At 35.7% G+C, this 22208-nt stretch overlaps 1 protein-coding gene across 1 annotated transcript in view; it reads left to right on the top strand.

The window, feature by feature from the left end:
* Positions 1–22208, top strand: part of cacna1ea (calcium channel, voltage-dependent, R type, alpha 1E subunit a) — a gene marked incomplete at both ends in the record, with an annotated part of 153942 nt that overhangs the window by 7116 nt on the left and 124618 nt on the right. The gene's annotated exons all lie outside the window — the stretch shown is intronic.

Below are 22208 nucleotides of genomic sequence, written 5' to 3' on the forward strand. Positions count from 1 at the left end.
AATTTTGGACCCTCTGCTCAAGACGTCACTGCAAGGAAGACACATTGTAAGATAATGAGAGCTGCTCTTAAACAGGGTGGGCAGAAGCTGCTGTGAGAGGAGAACAGTGTAGAACAGAGACCAAATGACAGACAGGCCTATTTTTAGAATACATTCATGAAACAGAAAGAGGTTCTCGCACATACATTCATGAAACATAGCTGCACAGATACACACACAAGTAAATATACACAAATTTCAAATTTCCCTATTGTGATTATTATCTGGTCCCCTGTAGGTTTTATTTTTAATATTGTTGTGAGGACATTTGCTGACCTGAATGCACTCACAATCATTTATGAAAAACACACAAACGAGCTTAGAGACATTCATGATAAACACTCAAAGATGCACTCACAAACGTTGATAAAAACACACACACATTGACTCTGTATTGCCCTTAGCCTGTGTGATCTTCCAATAGGAGTCAGGGTCGTTCATCCAGGTGGAAGACAGGTGTTCTCTACCGTGGCCCTGTGGCTGTGATGTGTTGAATGGAATGGCCCTTGGCGCTCTGCTGTCTCCATCTTTCAGCATCATTCTGTGCTCTGACCAAAAGCAGAAATGCGGCAGAGCTTGTGTAGACATCTAGATGTTGGGTGGAATTTGTGTCTCAGATGTCCACAATACACAGTGACAACGGTGCATGATAAGAATGTAGTTCTTAACATGTTCATTGTCATAATACCAGTTTCACTTTCTTTTCTGTTTATACATTGTTTTAAGCAGGAGTTCTCCAATTGATTGGTGCAATTTTGATATATCTTTTAATATACACTACCATTCAAAAGTTTAAGGTCAGCAAGTTTTTTGTTGAAATGAATTAATACTTTTATTCAGCAAGGATGTATTAAATTGATCAGACTTTTATAATAAAAAGACTTTTATATTGTTACAAAAGTTATTTCAAATAAATGTATTTTTTAAAGATACCTGAAAAAACATATCATGGTTACCACAAAAATATATATATAAAAAATGTTTTTCAACATTGATAAAGAAATGTTTCTTGGGCAGCAAATCAGCATATTAGAATGATTTCTGCATGTTTGTGTTCAATTTAAAATATAAAAAATAGTTATTAGAATATTTTACAATATTACTGTTTTTACTATATATTTGAAACCGTAATATACAGGTGAACATGAGACTTTTTTCAAAAACATAAAAAAAAACCTTACCAGCCTCAAACTTTTGAACAGTTTATATATTTTTTTAATTTTACCTAAAATAATAAATACAGGGGGGAACCTTAAACAGGTATGGGGGTTTATATTGCGATGCTAATGGTGTTTTTGTCTCCAAGGGACATTTAAGACGCATTTAAAAGCATTTTTACCTTAAGTTGTTCTGTTCAGCCTATAAATGTTTTGCTCTCAACAACCAGCAGAGTTTAAATGTCAGACTTGTTTGTCAAAGCTGAATAATTTATGTTGACATGTTGAAAAGGCCTATTCATCAGCCTGATCTGATGTGTTTGTCAGTCACAAAAGGAGGAGAGGCAGAAATGAAGAATGATGTGTCTAGATGCATGAGCACAGTCTCTTATTTGTCATTGTGTGTTTTTTTTAAATGCACCAAGCCACAGTAAAAAATCATTTCTAGATCTAGTCAATAATGCTGAAAAAAGCTGAACTGCTATTTTACCTGCTATTTTAAAAGTTTGTGGGAAATTCTAACAACAACTTTAAAGTAAAACATTCAATGTGTCTTGATGCAGCATTTCTGTTATAGTCAGAAGTTGAACCAGCAAGCACAATAGGTTATTGTACTTGTATTGTATTGTATTGTTTTTTGTTTTTTTAGCTTTTCGTAAACAGGGAAACATTAATAACAATCACAATATGTGCTACTATAAGTGTCAGAAACAAAACCTCCCCCTGTCCTCATTCGTAGATGTTATACAAGTCTTACATATTGTACTCCAAGAAATTAAATGAGTACTATGTGACTGACTGCGTAAATATAGTACATATATGAATATATAAACATATGAGGAAAAATAAAATAAACAAAAATGAATGAATAAAATTACTTTGATAATGCATACTAATAATATATACATACGTATACATACATGTATACCTATATTTAAAGAAAACTATATATACCTACATAATTATACATATATGTGCATTACATACATTTGCACACCCCATATACCCATTCAAACACATTTATACTTATACAACTGCATGGCCACATGTACTTGCATACTCATACCATATGCATACTTGTAACAGCCCACATACATCTATGTTCATACACGTCAATGAAAAATGAGTTAACTAATTGGGTAAAAAGAATATATGAATGGAAGAAAATTGCAAATGACACTTAACATATCTCTAAGGATAATACTTGTTTCCAGTCAACACTAACAAAAAGGCGGTAATCTTTATTAACCTGATTGTCGGAAGTACTACATTTCCTTGTTAAGATAACAGGCAATATCTAAGACTAGTTGAAGCACACAGAGCGCACACCTTTCCTTGAACACTAAGCCCTTAAGAAGTTATAAATCAAGATTAAGTAAGGATTTTATTGGGTTCCACATTTTTAAAATTGTCTTGGGTCTATTTGCTAACTTATATCTCAGCTCTCAACACATTACTTAGGTCTCTGAGCCAACTCATTATGGGCACCGACTCATATTTCCACTTCTGTAAAATTGCTTTTTTTGCTAAGATCATGCATAATGAAACGGCCTGTGATAAATATTTATTTCCTATACTTGAAGTATCCCCAAAAATGCCCACTTTATATGCTTCTGAGAGAAATTCAGATATATACTGCCAGAAAGGCCAGATTTAATGACATGACCAGAAAGCATGAGACAACGTACCTTCTGCGATTTTACATTTGTTACATGTAGAGGATACATTTGGGTAAATCCTATGTAATTTGGTCCTCGAATAATGAAGTCTGTGGATAACTTTAAACTGGATTACAGCATGTCTAGCATTAATAAAACATTCATGAATTTTATTAATTTTATTAAACACATGAATCACCAGACAATTCTATAGCAAGTTCCTTCTCCCATTCTATGAACAGTGTTCGTGTTCACTTTGTCTAGTAATAGAGCATAAAAAAAAAGAAATAGCACCTTGTTCCACTGGACTACGATTCTTTGATGTTTTCAAAGCCTATGAAATGTTTCCTTATAAAATCCCCTTATAAAATTTGTAAATACCGGAAAAAAATCTGTAGATAAAATATTTGAATTTAAGTTGAGTAAATGAACCAAATGTATTATCAATACAAGTCCCATATAGAAATTAAACACATTTGCTTCCAGTGGGAGAAAACCTTGTCATGTAAGCCTGGAGTGATGGCATGGTTTTTACAAATTGGGCTGTCCAAATATATATGTGGAAGATCCAAAAATGATTTAATCCGCTTCTATATTTTAAGGGAATTATTTATTATTAAATTCTCATTATAAGACCTTGATTCAATTTTTACTGGACTATTCAACAAAGCTTCTTAAGATGTCTTCCTACACAAGGTTCTTTCTAACCAGACCCATTCCAGTTTCTCCCCATTATTCTGTTTGTCTCCACCAGGAAAGGAACTGTAAATTAGCGGCCCAATAGTAACATCTGAAGTGGGGAATACTAAATCCTCCTTTTGCTTTTTGGCCTCCTTTTGGCCCCAAATCCAAATCTTTTTAGAGTAGTTAACATATAAGGCCATTCAATTTGGTCAAATGCTTGTTGTGCATCTAAAGAGATCAAACATGCTTTTGTCACATGCTTTGTATATATTATATAAAGGCGTCTCTGATTTGACTGTATGTGCCGATTTGGCTTAAATCCAGTCTGATCCATATGATGAAACATATATATTGTTTGCCTCTATTGGAATAAGAGAGACTGGGCGATATTAGGACATCTTAATTTTATCCTGTCCGGGTTCAGGTATTAAAACTATGTTAGCCTTGTACAATGTGCCACATGGGGGGAGTTTCAACTGGGAGAATGAGTGATTAATCATACGGAGAAACACAGGGGCAAGAATCTCCCAAAACTTTTTTTAATATTCTGCACTAAACCCGTCTGGGCCTGCACATTTATTATTGGGTTATTAACCACTTCGCTGATTTCGTTTAAAGTAATCTCCTCTTCTAACATTTCAACAGCTTCTTCACTTAATCAGGGAAGATTAATATTATATAAGAAGTGATATATTTCATTAATATCTATATTTCCTTTGGATGTATATACCTTTTTATAAAAGTCTGCAAAGTGTTCATTTATCCGCTTGGGATCGGTTAATATTTCTCTGCTCTCTGTCCAAATCTTATGAATGGCTCTTGATGCTTGGGACTGTTTAAGCTGTCGAGCTAGTTGTTGATGAGGTTTTTCACCTAGTTCGAAATGACGTTGTTTAATCTGATAAAGCTGTTTAGTGATTTTTTTTAGCAAGAATAGAGTTATATTTACTTCTTAATGCTACAATTCTTTTTAAAGTAGTTGAACAATAATTAAGTTTATAACATTCCTCTAATTCAGTATGGGTGTCTATTTCATTTAATCTATTTTTATCTTCTTTGTTTTTCCTTAATTGAAATGAGATGATATCCCCCCTAACAACTGCTTTCATTGAGTCCCACAGTGCTGAGTCTGTCACATTGCCAATATCTTTTTCAGACAGAAAGTACCCATTTTTTCTAATATGTAATCACAAAATTTAGTATCATTCAGTAAGGAGTTGTCAAATCTTCAATTATAGGTCCCTTTTTCTGACTTTAAATTTAGATCCTATGTTAATGAGGCATGATCTAATATTAAATCTGTTATGGTATTGAGTGGATCTAACCATTTTTATCAGATTGGAATCTATAATAAAGAAATCAATTCTGGAATAGGATTTATGCACTGATGAATAAAAAGAATATTCTCGAGCTAATGGGTTTAAACATCGCCATATGTCTACCATGTTGAGATTTTTCAAATAACTATGTAAAGTAGCTGCAGATTTACTTTTTGTGGTGCGACTAGGCTGTGCATCTTTAACTGGGTCAATAACACAATTAAAATCTCCCCCTATAATCACATTAGACAAAGTATCATCAGGTATTTTGTCTAAAATCCGAGATAAATCTACTTAATGTAACGTGTATGTTCTGTTTTAGTTTCGTTTTCATTCTGTTCCCTGTTCTGTTTTGCCTGAGTTCTGTTCCCTAGTTCCTTGGTTATTAATTAATCACACCTGTTCCTAGTTCTGTTAATTAGTTCTCCCTGTGTATTTAAACCCTGAGTTCTGTCTGTTCATTGTCTGGTATCATTCATGTTTGCGGCTGTGTTATATGTGGTTGTGATTATCTTTCTCTGACATTTTCCTGTGTCAGTTGGATATAATTATTAAAGACTTTGTTTTTTTGTAACCTCGATCATCATGTGCTTCACTACAGCCACCCACACGTGACACGTAATCATTAAGCAACAATATTTGTTTTGAAAATTTAAATTGATTTTCAGGGGCATTGTTAACAAGGGCATATTCTTTTCAAACCGTGTAAAAAACAATCCACAAACACAGTGTCCATTAATGTCAAGTACTTCAATTGAATCAGTTAACTGAAATAAAACAATAAACGCTCTACTAGAAATGCACTTTAAAAAATTGTTTAGTCTCTCTGTCCTAACATACACCAAACCCCATGACTAGATTGGCCTATTATCATGAAATAGGAATACCATTAAATGCATTTTTGTCCCAAGCACTGGTTTATTTCTGACCCTAGATCAGTCCCATTTGCCCTTTTCCCAGAAGGCACTGGGGGATTCATAATTATGGCTGCCGTGTTTGCAATTCTGTTATTGATTTTGTCACACTTGGCAAATTGTTGACTCTTTTCAGGATGCATTTGCGTTTTATATAGCAAATGTTTAATCCTGTGTTGTTTTAGTATTGTGTGTTGTGTCTCATGAGAGTTCATGTGTCAGTAGTTTTAACAAAAGCAGCATTTTGAGTTCCTCGTACATTTCTTATAGAAAACATTAACTAACTCACATATTAAAACCTTTTAAATCATCAAAATAAAGTTACTTTTCATAGAATTTTATAGTACTTTAAAATAAAAAACAAATGTTTACTTAGTTACTTAAAATATAAGTAATTGGTGGTTAATTGTAGACTAAATTATTTGCCTTTTTTTTACATGAACGCCTCTCTTTTTTAATAGATTTTGGTTGATGCAGAGGGACCAGAACATGTCATGTTGATGCATTACTTTTGAAGGAGTTACTTTTGAATATATTGATCTAGATCCGTCTGTGGTCTGTAGAGAGGAAATAAATGGAAAAATGACTAAAGGTTTCTGTCAGAAAATGTAATTGGTTGCTAAAGTAAATGATGTTGGAAAAATGATAATCAATGTGTGCAGGGCCTGGGTTATATGTAGAGTATTTAGTTGAATGTTCTTGAGGAAGAACATTGTAGCCGGAGCTACTTCTCTGTACTGGTACTGGGCTACTCCACAGAGGTTGTCGTCCCTCCCGGTCTAAAACAGTCCTAATATAAGCACTTATTATAGGCGTACCTTAGTGATTCAGGACAGGGCCGTGCAAAGACCTTTTGAGGGGCATGTGCTGAAACTGAAAAATGGCACCCCCCTCCCATTTTCAATAACACAAAATAATAGTCTCAAAAGCTTTAGATTTATTCACGATTAATAACAACCATAATAATAATAGTGTGAAAAAAGTGTGAAAAGTACAATTGCAGTGAAAAGCATTTCTGAAGGATCACGTGACACTGAAGAGTACTGAACTGGAGTAATGATGCTGAAAATGCAGCTTTGATCACAGAAATAAATTACATTTTAATACATATTCAAATAGAAAACAGTTATTTTAAATTGTAAAAATATTTCACAATATTACTGTTTTTGCTGTATTTTGGATCAAATAAATAAAGCCTGGGAATGAATTAAATCATGAATTACAAAAATATAAATATTTCACAGTGATCTTCTGTAATGTTTTTTTTTTTAGTTACTACTACAACATTACTGTAGTAAAACCATGTTTTACTACATTTTATACATGTGAGGACGAGCGGAGAGTATAGTTATAGATTAAAAAATGAGCTAGATAGCGAATAGGCCCTACGTGCATATTTACAGCCTTGAATTAACCATAATATTATTACCATAACATGATTAGCCTAAATGTTAATAAATTAGGCTAAGTGTATCAGCAATCAAATCAAAGAAGAAATTTCTTACTTCTTAGAAATATATGTTACCTAGGTGACGAGGATCACTCGTCGCTTTGTGTAAGTTCCAGTACGAAACAGCGCGGGGGCGCGCCTGTTATGATTTTCCGATGGTAAAAAAAAAAAAAAAAAAAAAATTATATGTTGTTGTATTAGGCTACTTATCAATATATAGTTTTTGACCAGCGAATGTGTGCAAATGTGCATTTTTTGTCCGTCATTAAAACGGCGCCGGCGGCATCACATTACATTTTCATTAACAGGTTACAAACTAGTTTGTTGTATAGGCCGGGCGCTCAGTTTTTCCTGTTGTAAAATACATTTGGCCAAAATCGCATTTTTATAAAAGGTGAAATGCTACTGTATGCACAGGCTATTTGACTAGGCTATGTATTGGCTATGACTAGATGGCAAATGCTTGCCATACCTCTCAGTCTCAGGCGACGTCCCACATATCTCAGTGAGTCAGACATCAAATAAATAAAATATTAGCCTTTATAGACATAGTGTTTAGTAGTACTTATTCAAACAACAAGATATTTATTTACCCTTCGCAAAACTTCGTTCAGCTGCTGTTGAACTTCAGTTGATTCAGAGAGGGGGCGGAGTTATCAGCTTACTGACAGCTTGAGGATCGAATAAGATTTACACAAGCTCGTTTTAAGAACTTTCATTGGCTAAATATTTGTAAAACAGACAGACAGACGTAAAGGGTGACCAATAGCATTGATTAAAAAATAAAATAAAATAAAAAACACCACCAAAAAAGGGCACTTCGGAGTGTAAGGGCAAAAAGGGCATGTGCTGTGCACAGGTTGAGCCCTACCTGTGCACGTGCCTGATTCAGGATAAGACAAAAACAAGGTTTGGAAAATCGATTCATGATGTACTCACTCGCTATATCAATTTTGAACAAAAAGGTTAAATAGTGTACCTTTAAATAAACAATTTAATAAGAGTTGTATGATTATACACGTTTGTAGAAAGATGCATGTCATCTTTGAAATATGAAAATCAGTATATGTGTGTAACACTTTTTTTACAATTAGTTTCTGTAAATATTTCTTCCATTGTTACTCTTCTTACAGCATTAATTCTAGGAATATGTACCCTAATATGTGTAACATGATCACTGTAAAAGAAAGTGTTATCAAATTATTTATTGCAGTAAATAATTTCTTGCAATAAACTGGTTAATGTTTTTTTCACTGCGGTAGACATCAGTGTTACTCACAGTATATATATATATATATACTGTACACATACTGTACACGGGTGAACTGCCGCCGACGTGTGGAACACAGTAAAAACTAGCCCGACAGACGCTCACCGACGGCCCGACATTGACTGTCGGCTTGGTGTGTCACGGCCATTAAAAGAATCGCCCAGAACGGAACCATACCGCCAATCCAAACTGTATGCTAATTGTCAATCGTATTTGACGATAGTGGTCCTGACAGAACCATGATTTACTCACCCTCAAGAAATAGGTGTACATGACTTTCTTCTTTTAGACAAACACAGTTATAGGAGTTATATTAACTGGCTCTTCCAAACTTTATAATGGGAGTGAATAGTACCTTAGTTTTTGAAGCTCCAAAAAGCACATCCATCCATCATAAAAGTAATCCATACAACTCCAGTGGGTTAATAAATGCCTTCTGAAGTGAAGCGTTGGGTTTTTGTTAGATAAAATATCTAACCTTTATAAACCACATGCCTTCCGACAACAGCCGTACGCGCGTTCACGAGAGAGTCGAGTTCTGGCGGAAGGGTGACCTCTGACCTGACATTCCTTTAAAGACTATTTCTTTAAAAACACAAAAGGGCACCAGACGTCTTATCAGCAATTTCATCCTTGTTACTAAACAGAAATGTTGCATGAAGTGACAAACAATCCATTTACACAGTTCCAATTTTAGCATATAGATTTCTGAAACACAGTTTGCTGTATTTGCTGATTTAGGTACAGTGAATGAGATCAACCCATTTGCTTCGCCCGCATTCTATGTTATGGTGCAAGTAACACAGCTTATGTTATGGGAATAGATTCTGGGTTAAAAATAGACTACACAAATCATTTTGTTTTTAATGTCAATCTCTCTCCCCTTCTGTTTCTTTGAGATCATTGCCTCTATCAGCTTCCTGTATAATGTTGTCTTTAATAGACCCAGCCTCAGAGAAGCAGAACATGAAATATTCCTCTCACAGACCAGTCTGACTCTGTTATACTCCAACACACAGTCTTGTGTGTTTTTAATTATTTATAACCCAGATTTATTGATATTATGGAAGCCGCTGCTGGCAAAGCCATGAAATTACATGTCAACCATTGGTTAGTGGAAGCGCTTCATTGTAAATGTGCAAGATTACCAGTCTGAGTAAATTAAATACAAAAAAATAGGATGAGCTGATTTGTTTATTTTGTACATTCTAATAAGAATATAAAATGTACTGTCACAGATTTTTTTTCATCAGTGAGCGCCAATTATGCAGCGTTTTCACTCTCTTGATTAATTAATGATCTAAAGATATTGGAATCTTTGATTTTAATCAAAGGATTCTCATAATAAAGGGAGGTCATTTTCTTGTCTGAATCATTCATATTAAACCACATGAAACGGCTTACTTCAGCCATTAGGACGTCATTTGCATTAACAAAAGCAGAATCCAAAAGTAGACTCCCACATACTTCCTATAGTCTGTTGGGTTGTCTAATTAATTTTCTGTCCCCATTAGCGAATTTCATAAACGAAATTAAAAGTTCCATTCACTCTTATTTTCCCATTTTCTCCATTGATGTAGCCCTCAAATGAATTCAAAAGGAGCTATTACAGCAGTCTGTACAAAAAGATTGCTGCTCATAAAAACGACTTCGTGTCCATGACTGAACTGGGTGGTTAGCTATAGTGTTATGTAGACAGTGTATATCCCTCTAATAAGGAATTTGTTATTGATCTAGAACAGTGGTTCTCAATTGGTGAGTTTCTAAAACAATGACAAATGCAGGTAATAACATGTTTTACCTGTATTATTGCAGCTATTACTGCTTTATTTTTTCAAGAAAATATTTTGATGGAAAAAATATGTTTGCATGTATGCAAAATGCATAATAAATATGTTTGAAAGAATATAAAATAAATATGAAATAATTTAAATATATAATAAACCTTTTAGCCTACATTTAAAATTGGAAATGTGAAATTATAAATAGACAATTATAAATTTAAATTCATTAAAAAAAGCATGTGTGAAAAATGCATACTATTTTTTTTAAAACCTTATACATTTACAATTGGAAATGTGAAATTATAAATAGACAATTTTAAATTTAAATTCATTAAAAAAAGTATGTGTGAAAAATGCACAATAATTTTTTTTTATTTAAACCTTATACAGTTCAAATAAATTGGAAATGTGAAATTATAAATTCATTAACAAGTTCATTAAAATTCATTAAAAAAGTGTTGGGGCCAGTGAAAATATATGTTTATAATACTGTATATATTAATAAAAATGAACTGAACTATTGGCACAACCAGACCAGCAGGAAAAAAACCTTTACTATTGTGTAAATTAAACTTATTAAATTAAACGTATTAATTATTCTTGTAAGGGGGGAGAAAACACTTCCCATCTTTTTTTGTGACATCAAACTGATGTATTTTTGCCCAATTTTTTTCTCACTTGGTATTATGTCAAACACTCTTACACTATTTTGTTCCACGTGTTTAAATCATCTGGCAAATCATACACTTGCTATTGTTTATGCGGTTACAAAATTGCCCATTTATCCTATTTACCCTAACATAATGTTAATGATCTTGCATATTGTTGCACCTACTCAGTTCGTAATAACATTTCATTTTAAGGTCATTTTTGTTGGGTCAGTGTTGAGTCGCCATGTCCAATGTGAAATCTGCGTCCTGGAGCCAAATCCGGTGAGAATCTGGTCTTGAAGGGCCGTTTGGTGCTTTGCAGCTTGTGACGCAGTACAAAGACATGCACGGGGCAATTGTAGAGAGAGGTGAGGATAGCGGGGGTGGGAGCTTTTAGGAGCATCGCTCCGTGCTCAAAACATAAAAGTGTTGAGAATACAGCAGCAGGCCAGATGAATGTCAGATCTTTCCTTTGCTGTGGAATCACTTACATGCACGTTCACATCGAATTTAAATATCAAAGGTGGCAACGTGTTTGGAAGCCCTTTACATACCGGTGAAACGCTGTTTTGGGAGAGATCTGATGAAAGAATGTCATTAACCCCGTTTTGGTCATATGTGATTATGAAAAATAGCTGCGGTGCTGTTCCTTGAGTCGTCATCGCAAATTAGGTCTTAATTAATGTGTCTGACCTACCTGTTGTGCAGCTGGGATAGTCTGGGAAGTGTGTTAGGCTGACACAACAAGCAGGTGAAAGATTATATGTTTGTGTGGTTGCTCGTTCTCTTTGGATACTCTATCATCTTGCCTCTTCATACCTCTATTGGGAGGCCACAGTCATAGCTTATGTGTGGTGAGTAATGTTTGTTTGGAGAGCATGTTGATAGATAGAGACAGCTAATAGGTGCATTTCACAGAAGCAACTCACACCTGCTTCCAGCAATATACAATCTCATCAGCCTCACCTTGTGGTCAATAACGATACTGCATTAACAATCATATTTTTGAAAAATCTAAGTTGTGTTTTTCAGTTTTTAGGTTATAGAGAAGGAGGTCTATACTGTATGTAATATCAGGAGAATAATATCCATCTGCATTCCCATTCATATCAAAGGCAGTTGGAAGTATTTTGTTTGCATCAGATGTTTATATCTAGGGCTTTGCAATATATCGTTAAAATATTCACAGTATATTTGCAATGGTTTTCCTGGTGAATATCATTTTAATAGGCTTTTTAAATAATACTGTCTGGTTTCAGATCATTTTAGTGAACCAGTTCAAAATAAACAGTTAGTTTCCAGAGGTGTGGCGTTTTCATACGCTATATATCAAAATGTTTAAATAAAGATATATTTGTGGGTACAAATAGCTGGATTGTTATATTGGTGCATAGAAATGAAAAATATCATTCTTCCTTTCATTTAGTTCTTTTCAGTTCTTACATTTAGACATGTTTAATTTGTTTGGCACCAAAGACCATTTTATTTTTATTAATGGTTGTATTAATTTATCTTTATTTATTTGAAATGATGGGTTCTCTTAGTGGTGGTGTGGTAGTTATCTTTCTGCCCCTGAAAATAAAACGTGGCTTGGTTCTTTAGTGGGTAAAAAATGTGGGAGGGTGCAAGCATTGCGATAACATGGTAAAAACAAACATTTTAACTAATGTGTTTTCTAGAAAAGTATATCCAATTGAATCGTTTATTAATTGTAATTCCTCTTATGTAATTTATAGTTTGGAATGTGATTGTGGAAAATTTTAGGTCAAACAAAAAGGAAATTGAGAGTGGCTGAAATAAATATGCTATTCGTACTATAAGCTTGATGTATCCTATGGCAAGGCATTCTAATGAGGTGGGTCATGGTAGTGACAACTCCCTTAAAGTGATTGGAATTGAATCTATCCCCTGTACCATAAGAGGTGGGAATAGATTGAAACATCTTGGATCTATAAACTTGTTTTGGATCTATACACTTAATGGTGCAAACTAAAGTACCTGGAGTTAATGAGAAAATTGATTTTTTTATCATTCTTGTAGTAATTTTCTTTATATATATATATATATATATATATATATATATATATATACAAAATTGTTGTTATCAAAACCCTCTCTTTGATTACCTAATCACATGGCGTGATAATTCACTTACAGGTACTAACCGTTACTGAACACTGCTCAAACGATCAACACGTCACACACACACACACACACACACACACACACACACACACACACACACACACACACACACACAAACACAAACACACACACCCACCCACACACACACACACACACACACACACACACACACACACACACACACACACACACACACACACACACACACACACACACACACACACACACACACACCACACACACACACACACACACACACACACACACACACACACACACACACACACACACACACACAAATGCACAAATACTAGCACACAAAGCACTTCCTTCCTCAACCTCATCCACAACCCCATCTGTCCCTACCCTGATTCTGTGCCCCTGATGCCCCTGTCTGTGCCAGCGGGGTGAGAGCCAGGCAAGCCATCCATCCTCCCTTGCCATGTGGCTCCAAACCCCCGCAAACCCTGCCAGGACCATCTCCTGATGGAAGCTTTTGAATGGCCACTGTACAAGAAGTGTAATTTACAGTGCTGCTCTGATCTCCTGTCTAGATGCCAAAATGAATTACAACATTCAATCTTTTTTTTTTTTATATGCAGAGCAGAAAATGTACTTTATGGAGATGGATTATTTAATCTCAGAAATAAGAGCACTATGGCTTTGATCAGGAAGTCTGGTGCACTTGTTAAAAATAATTTTTCACCATAAGGTTTCATACATTGCAAAATTCAAATGTGAACAGGTAACTATCTATTCAGAGATCTGAACTTGTTGTTTTGAGAAAATTCTCATTCGAGAATTGAGGCCGAAGCGATTGAGAAAAACTATAAAAGAATTATTCACTCAAAATGAAAATTCAGTCATTTTTCAACTATTTGATCTTTTTTTTATTGCTGTAATGTTACTTAATTTCCAAATTGTATTAGATAAAAAAAACATTAAACGGAAATTGGAAATGTTGCCTTGAGAACTAACTGAAATAAAGTTTTAGTTGAAGTACTGCAATAACTAAAACTAAAACTGAAATACACATAAATTAAACCTAAATAGAGTTGTTAAAAATATACTTACATTACAAATACAAATAACCCTAAATAAAAACTAATAGAAATGACAAAAGCACATAAAAACTTACTAAAATTATAAAATATAGAAAAAAGTTAATTCAATAATATTAATAAATACTATAATTGTATGTAAATAATGCTAAAATAGTCACTCACTTCTGTGGTCAGTTTCCTTTTACTCTGTTGCTTGAAGCTGCTACCGCTAGATGGAGACAGATCTCTGTCCACACAACACTAATGGCCATTCAAGCTTCACATGCACAACCAAGAGTAACAGGTGTCTGGCAGTTTTTTTGAGCTGTTACCAAATATGCTTTCACCTTGACAACAGAGAAAATGCATAAGCTACCTCTTAGATGTCAAACTTTTGACATAAAAAAGAACCATTTAGAGATTACTGTAAAATAAGCAAGGATGCAAGTTATCCAGAGTGGGCTTCGAAGATTCGAAGAATGACTGACATGATATTAAACATTAATATTTTTCTCCTAAATAATTCAACATGCTTATTAGTATGACCAGGATGTGTCACATCGCACTCCTAAGTAAACATTTACATTAGGGTTTAAGCTTGGATTTGCCACTCTTATCTGATGTATGGAAGGAATTTGGTTGGAAACAGCACTTCAAATGATTATATGTTTAGGGATGATGTACCGTGATCACGTACAGCAATTAATATCCTGTTTCATGTTGTTGTTCGTAGTCTTTCCTGTTGGCCTATGTAATTATGAATTTCTGAACTGCCGCATTAGTAGGTGGAAACAAAACTGTGGCTTCAACCTCTGATATCTCACAAAAACAGATACACGATATGTTTGCAGATCTGCTGTCTTCGAACTGACAATCAGTAGTAGTACACTAAAATAAAGCCAAGATTATTTTCTGAATATACGATTTATATAAGCTTGAGTTATGGTTTCATCCCAGTCGTTTGAGATGAGGAGAAGACGAGGCTGTTGCTAGGTAACAGAGGACAGAAAACACAAGCCAAATCGCTTGAATTAGGGCTTGGTTGAGATACTGCACCGATCCCATAGATGTGCTTTATTTAGTCTATGTGAGTTGTGATCAAGTGCTCCTGTCTGGGCTTTGTGTCGCCGGTGCTTGTGTGGTGACATTTCTAAGGTGATTATTTCAAACGCTATACCAAGGCTCTTTGTGCATGAAACAGGATGTGAGAAAGAGCATCGCCATCGCTAGATTGTCCAGGACAGGTTGTGTGTTTTGTTTTTTTGTTTTCAATGTTATAGACACCTTATCAATTTTAGTTTATGACCTGTGAAAGAAGAAAAAGGACTTTTAAATTGTTGAAAAAGATAAAAGATTGGTTTAATACTGATTTAATGGCACTCAGGGTGTCTTTTATATCTTGCAGTCTCTCATTTCAAATCTCATTTGAGTTCAACTATTAAAACTGAGACACATTTGTCCTTGAAGACAAATTAAACAAATTAACTATCTAGCTGTTTATGGCCCATTTGTACCATCAAAGAAATGAAAACTCTTGATCTACCCTTGTTAAAGGGAAAGTGAAAATGAAAATTCAGTCATCATTCACTCACACTCATGTCTTTCCAAACCTTATGACTTTTTTACCCACACTGGAACACAAACGAAGATATTTTAAAGAATGTTTTTGTTCAAACAATGAAAGTTAATGTGGTTGAAAACCGTATTGGACCCTAATGCTTTCACTGTATGCACAACAACAACAAAAAAAGTAAAAACAGGCATTTTTCAAAATTGCCTAAATTATGAAATAATTTTTTTTTTTTGTGAATTATCCATTTAAAGGGTTAGTTCACCCAAAAGGAATTAAAGGAGAACTCGGCAACTCTAGCGAACTCTAGTCACTTCTTCGCTGATTTTCTCTTTTGTTGTCGCATGTTTTCCCCACGAGCTCCCCCTACAGCTGTGGTGGGGCGTATATTTCACAACACAGTCGTAAAAAACTCACTTGCGGCGGCCTCCTCCCCCTCTCTACCGCTGCTCATGTGCGTTTGTTTTGATCGGAGCAAGCCAACTGTATCGCGTGGAGCTATGTCTACCGAGGTGGGTAATCTGGTAATACATCATACATGCGTGTGTGTTTATGTCGAATTGCCGTAAAGCAATTTGTGTTTCGCGCTCGTTCTCGTTCTCGTTCTCGCTTTCGCTTCTCATGAGACTTCCAATTTCTATCTTGCCGGGACGGTAGTGAACAAGTTGCAAGGTTGGTTTTCCGCCTGGGAACGCTGGGGGGAGCGGGGAAAGTCACCAATATCACCAGAACAGGTTGTTTAACCATCCAAATGATTTCTAGACAGTTTTATTAAGTTAAAAAAGCTACCAAGTTCTCCTTTAACTCACCCTCAAGCCATCCTAGGTGTATATGACTTTCTTCTTTCAACCAAGCACAATCGGTGTTATATTAAAAAATATCCTGGCTCTTCCAAGCTTTAAAACGGGAGTGAATAGCACCTGAGTTTTTAAAGCTCCATAAAGCGCATCCATCCATCATAAAAGTAATCCATAAGACTCCAAGGGGTTAATAAATGCCTTGTGAAGTCAAGCGAAGCATTTTTGTAAGAAAAATATCCATATTTAAACCTTTATAAACTATAATAACTGGCTTCAGGTAACGGCTGTATGTGAGTCTAGTTCCAGGAGAAGAGTGACCTCTGACCCGCCATATGACATTGGATGTAGGCGTAGCGTAAGCTTAGGTAAGAGTAGACTCCTCTCGTGGTTCTGGGCTTCATCAATACTTCATACATCGGGTCAGAAGCCACTCTTCTGCCGGAACTAGACTCATTTACGGCCGTTACCTGAAGCCAGTGATTATAGTTTAAAGTTAAGTTATAAATATGGATAATTTTCTTACACAAATGCATCACTTCGCTTCAGAAGGCATTTATTACCCCCCTGTAGCCGTGTGGATAACTTTTATGATGGATGGATGCGCTTTATTGGGCTTCAAAATCTCAGGTACTACACTCCCATTATAAATCTTGGAAGAGCCAGCATATTTTTTAATATAACTTTGATTGTGTTCGGCTGAAAGAAGAAAGTCATATACACCTAGGATGGCTTGAGTGTGAGTGAATTATGGGATAATTTTCATTTTTGAGTGAACTAATCCTTTAAGAACTTGAGTTTGGTTTGGAAATAAATTGGTTCTTTGTATCATATATTGCAATCAGATAGAAATATGTTGTGTGTTTGTGTTTTTTGGTTAGGCAGTGAAGGGTGATTTACAATCGAGGTATATTGTCATCTGAGGTAGAATTCAGATGGAAGCTGCTTGTGAGCGAGCGTGTGACGTTTGGATTATCTATAGCACATACAGCATGTCTCTTAGTGTGACAGTGAACGTCTGTTTAAGATCGCAGCTATGAAAGGTGTCTTTTTGTTAAGCGAACCTTTTGCTGCCAATAACGGGAGGAACAAATTAGAAATTCAACGGTGTACAGTCACCATGGAGACCACTATTAGGATGACAAGGACACTTCATTATGTGGGAGCGGAGATGTCTCGCAGGTTCATGCCTCTTGGGTAGCTTTTACCTAGTTAGGAATAAAATACAAAACTTAAACAGAGAGGTCAGGGTCAGCTGATTTACCTTGGATTGAGGTACGACTAGAACTGTCAAATTAATTGTGTTTTCTTTAAACGAACATAGACCTGCTACAGAAGTAGGAGGGAGGGAGACACGACAAACACAGAGAGACAGTTACCAGTCTAGACATTACGTATATCAAGTATATAGCGACAATTAAATGTATTGCTTACAATATACACTAGGAATCAGTTGTTTTGTTTGTATCACCCTGATACATTTGTCTGTGGAAAATAGCAACAAATAGGCAGCAATTATTTTTTGCATATCTGACTCAGTTTATTTTTAGTTGTTTATAATGTCTGAAGCTGTGTCTGAACTCATTTTATTCTTTCTCTATATATAAGGCTTCACTGTGTAGTAAATACTGAATGAGTAAAAAAGTGTTATGCTACGATAGACACGAGGAGAGGCAAAGTTCCAAGTTTCTGTGCTTTCCTCTTGTCAAAGAAAGTCTCTTGGCATCACTAAAGCTTAAGTCATTACTACTGCAAATGATGTATATAAAGCAGATGTTGACTATACCACCTGAACAAATGCTTCCAATTAATGCAAATATCTTATCATCCAATCACATGGCAGCAACTCAATGCATTTAGGCATGTGGACATGGTTAAGACGATCTGCTGAAGTTCAAACTGAGCATCAGAATGTGGACAGAAATGTGATTTTAAGTGACATTGGACGTGGCATGGTTGTTGATGCCAGATGGTCTGGTCTGAGTATTTCAGAAATTTATTTCAGCTGATCTACTGGGATATTCACGATCTCTAGGGTTTACAGAAAATGGTCAGAAAAAAAGAAACAATCCAGTGAGCGGCAGTTCTGTGGGCGAAAATGCCTTGTTGATGCCAGAGGTCAAGAGGAGAATGGCCAGACTGGTCCATGCTGATAGAAAGGCAACAGTAACTCAAATGACCACTCGGAACAACCGAGGTCTGCAGAAGAGCATCTCTGAACGCACAACACGTCGAACCTTGAAGCAGCTGAGCTACAGCAGCAGAAGACACACCGGTGACACTCCTGTCAGATAAGAACTGGAAACTGAGGCTAAAATATGCACAGGCTCACCAAAATTGGAAAAACATTGCCTCGATTTCTGGTGTGACATTCAGATGGTAGGGTCAGAATTTGGCGTAAACAACATGACAGCATGGATCCATCCTGCCTTGTATCAACGGTTCAGGCTGCTGCTGGTGTAATGGTGTGGAGGATATTTTCTTGGCACACTTTGGCCCCTCTAGTACCATTTGAGCATTGTTTAAACGCCACAGCCTATTGTTGCTGATGGCCATGTCTATCCCTTTATGACCACTGATTTCTTGAACATGATAGTGAGTTCACCAGATTTATATCCACTATTGCACTTTTGGGATGTGGTGGAACAGGAGATTCACACAGCCGACAAATCTGATGATCTGTGATGCCATCATGTCAATATGAAGCAAAATGTCTGAGAAATGTTTCCAGCACATTATTGAATAAAGGACTAAAAGCTTATATAAAAATGAAAGCTATATATAGAACTATATAAAAACAAAACACTAGTAAAAATGATAAAACTTAAACTAAATGAAAATATATAAATAAAAGCTAATTTAAAATATTAATAAAACTATAATAGTACATAAATAATACTAAAATAACACTTATTGGGTGCAGTGTGAATAAAACCTACAAGACGCTGTTCCAAAACCAATTGCTCTACCAGCAACTTTCTTGATTCCAGTTGAGGACGACATTAGCATGTTGCTTACCGAATGGCGTGATTCTTTAATAAAGCATAAAAAAACAGAATGTACGTCGATATTTTTTGAATACCATTAATCTATTTAAAAAATATTACAGTTACATCTGCCATCTTTCTCTGAGTTCTCTGCAATTGGACTCTATGTAAATGACACTTTTGATGCTACCAAAATTAGGTATCTACTGTAATTAAGTAGCCTAACTTTTGGAAAAGCCTTTGCTTTGGGAACACAGCTATAGTGACAATGACCGGGTTTTGGAACAGAGCAGCAGTTTCTCTGTCAGCACAGCACGGCCACTCCCATGCTTTCCATGAGGCTTATTCAACAGATTGTTATGAAAACGTGTTGACATTTGATGAATGGATATCCTACAATACTTCCTCCCTGCTTCTTTCATTCTGCTATTATCTTTCTCTCTCTCTCTGACACACTTTCTTTCATTCTGTTACCCTTGCACACACACATACACTCTTTTTTCCATCAACACCATGGAGCACAACTGTATTTTCACATTCTGTGCAGTAATTGGCCATATGGATGGACACTGGCAGCTCGAGTGTTTGAGTGTTTCTCTGTGTGTGTGTTTGCTCTGTCTTATGTATAGTATACCTCGATATAGGATGCCTACTTAAGTGTATACTGCTTCCCCTACTCATCTCAGCTGGGAGAAGAGTATTCATTACCTAAATGTGTCTGTAATTGGGGCAAAAATGACAGAGTTCCATGCAGACACCCTGGAGGCTATTGAAGATCATCAAAGTCATAAAATAGGAGGTCATCAACTGTTTAAAAAAAAAAAATCCCACCTCTGCTCATCATCTGAGCTTCCTAAATCATTCACTTTTGAGAGGAAGAGAGAGAAGAAACATCTATTTTCATTCATCTTTCTGTGCTGTGTGATAATAACCTCAATCTGGAATGATCTACTGGGTCATTGGACTATTGCAATTTCCATCATCATTTTTAATAGCCGCATCCATTTCCACCCCTTCTGCGTGAGATCTCTCATTTTGCAGTTGACTATTATTAGCAGGTCCTTTCTGGCCCTTAAACTGTTCTGCTCATTAATTTTAAGGAGATTAAGTGACATCACTAAATGCCTCACTTTCTCGCCTCTATTTGCTGTATTTTTTTTAATTAGAATTTATTTATTTACTCATTTAAAATATTGACCCATTGAAAAAGGATGTGGTAATATATGTTATAGCTGTTTTTAGTTTTCTCTGTAACAGTATTATTTTAATGTCCCAGTATGGGGCGAAATAAAGAAAATGTTCAAATATCTTCTGGGTGGTTTACAGAAACTAGTATGGCAACATTTGCAGAGAACAAAAACGTGTCATATAAATTGTTTGCAAATAATGATGTAAGGAGTATAAGGTTTATTAGTTCCGGATTCTTAAAAGACAAATGCACACTGCATTGAACATTTCTGATCTCTGACGGTATTGTTCCACTGATCATGCCTTGTCTTTTTTTCTTTGTGACAATTTGTGTCATCACAAGGCCAACAAGTACTATCTCGCTTACAACACAAGCCTGTCAGTAGATCGTGCACACGCGCCAGAAGAGCGAGTTTTAAACACCAATTATCTCTAAGCTCAAAGTCAGCTGAACAAGCTGCTCCCAGAATAGAGATGCTTACACTTGGTACTGTGTCTGTCTGATATGAGTGAAAAGAATGTTACAGTGCGTGCAATTGATAATCCTCAAACATTCTGGATTTGTTCTTAAAAAAACAATACGAGTTCTGTATTTTATTCTTTATTTGAAATGCATATAGGCTAAACTTAACACATATAGCCTAGGTGGAAGCGGGATTTTTCCTTTTTTTTTATTGAGGAGTAGAGGTTAAAAATGGCTTAGTGACGTCAGTGGGAAAGGAACGTGTTTCAGAGACGGAAACACTTTTTATATTTTATGATTTTTATTTTTATTTTATTTTTGCAATAACGTGAACCGAAGAATAGTTCACGAAACCTATATTTCGAAAGAAAATAATGTCATTTGGATTTCAGGCTAACGTGTACTTTCTGCGATGGAACTATGCTACGGCGTTTTTATGATATGTGAATGCTTAAAACTTTTGATGACTGGCGTTCATGCATTAAAAAAGGGGAAAATGTGTTTTTCCTTCCAGTTTTTAATCGCTCTTTGATATAAACTGTCAAAACTTACATTAATGTCGACGGTGTCTTATAACCTAGTATTTAAAGAAACATGAAATAGCCTATTCGGAAGGCATTTGCATGTCTATAGAGATTGTCTCGCTTACAGTTAAACGTATGCTCTGAGTAGCGGTTGGAGAGTCAGCACGCGCTCAGACACATTCGCGCTGTTGTGAGGGGTGGCCAAGCGCGCGTGCCAACCTGAAACAAACCACATTCGCGCCTCACCGCACACACAGAAGATGGAGCTTGTTGAACGCTGTCGTCGACGCGATTAAAAAGATTCAGAAAAGACCCAAAAACATTTACAATTAGTAAGTGGGATGGAAGAGTGAGGGCAAAACAGACCCGGAGACATTCAAAAACGATGGCTTTTTAGTTTTACCATGGTGTAGCCTACTAAACATGGGTGCTGATTACTGTTCCTCAGAAAAGAGTTTGCTCTCCTCCTGTTAAAAAGAACATCTTCATGGGATGTACGACTGGATATTCGGATTATAAACGTTTTTATTCCACATTTTACTTTCAGGTAATGTTACTTTTGGTGT

Source organism: Scardinius erythrophthalmus (genome assembly GCF_964197995.2).
Source record: "Scardinius erythrophthalmus genome assembly, chromosome: 20".
Lineage (NCBI taxonomy): Eukaryota > Metazoa > Chordata > Actinopteri > Cypriniformes > Leuciscidae > Scardinius > Scardinius erythrophthalmus.